The sequence below is a fragment of the Rhincodon typus genome, unplaced genomic scaffold, assembly GCF_021869965.1.
Source record: "Rhincodon typus isolate 14 unplaced genomic scaffold, sRhiTyp1.1 hic_rhity00014013, whole genome shotgun sequence".
Taxonomy (NCBI): domain Eukaryota; kingdom Metazoa; phylum Chordata; class Chondrichthyes; order Orectolobiformes; family Rhincodontidae; genus Rhincodon; species Rhincodon typus.
In genome coordinates this window covers 3,960-5,227 of record NW_025979651.1, presented here as the reverse complement: position 1 = coordinate 5,227, position 1,268 = coordinate 3,960, and positions in this window count along the sequence as shown.

The following is a 1,268-nucleotide window of genomic DNA, read 5'->3' as shown; positions in this document are numbered from 1 at the left end:
CTCCCTCACCCTCACCCTCCGACAGCGCCCTCTCCCTCACCCTCCGACAGCGCCCGCTCCCTCACCCTCACCCTCCGACAGCGCCCTCTCCCTCACCCTCCGATGGCGCCCGCTCCCCCTCGGCGCCGACCATTCTCCGCCATCATTCCTAAAGTTGGGTCGGAATCCGCCGTCAGCTCGAACTGTTCTCCGCCAAAAGGTACCGCACTCCGGCAAACCCCAGGCTGATCCCCATTCCCGGTGTTCGGAATCGGAAGCGGAATCCCAGCCAATAAGCGGAGTCCACCAGCCAGCTCAGGCCCCTCGCGCTCGTACTGGCTCCCCCGCAAAGCGAGCGGCGCGTCTCCATTTCCCTCACTCCCTCTGCTCCCCTCACCCTCGATCCGTGTCCCCTCACCCTGACGGATGTGGGTGATACCCATCTACTCCCAAGGACCCCCTCGCCGTCTTTCTTTACCACCCGCACCCCCCTCAATGATCAGGGAGGGTCCCACGTCCATTTCCGACTCTCGGTGCCTCCCCACCGTCGCCGAACGGTCTCTCCCTCCTTATCGCCCATTCCCCCCGAACGTGCCGAGCCGTGCTAGCCACCCCCCCCCACCCCGCCCCGTCCCATGCTTGGCCTTCCCGGCGTTCCGAGGTGGGGAGGACCCTCACCCGAGTTCCTGTTCAGCTGGTTCTGCGGGAAGATGATCTGGCACGAATTGGCATCGCCCGTGCCCGCAATGGGGTGACTGGTGATATAGATGGCGCGGATGACTTGGCCCACTTTCCGTACCCGCTCTGCCGCGTAGCCTGGGTCGCACAAGACCTGCTTGCAACGAGCGACCTGTCGTTTGGGGTGGTCGGGGAGGGGGGAAAGAGGTCACACGCTGGTGTTAGTTCCGAACGCATTGTGGGGTTGGGGGTGGTGTCGGGGGTGGGGTGAAGGGGCAAAAAAAACGAAACGCAGGTGCTCGCTTGCTACCAGGTCGTTCCAGTTCGTGACCGGATTGATAGATCAGCTCCGAGCAACGTGCGTCGTGCGAGAGACGTTATGGGAGAGATGTTCTGGGAGGGAGTCACGTAGCTGATTACACACCTCCACCCCCCCCAAACTCTTCTACTCCCCCACCTCCCCCCAACCCCCATGGCGGTGCGACAGGAATCGGTAGGGAAACACGAGAGGTCAGATTCCGAGAGAGCAGAGGTCGCGGAGGGTCGTGGCAGAGATAGTGGGCTGGAGGAGGTAACAGAGATAGGGAGGGGGTGTAGGGGGCTGGAGGGGG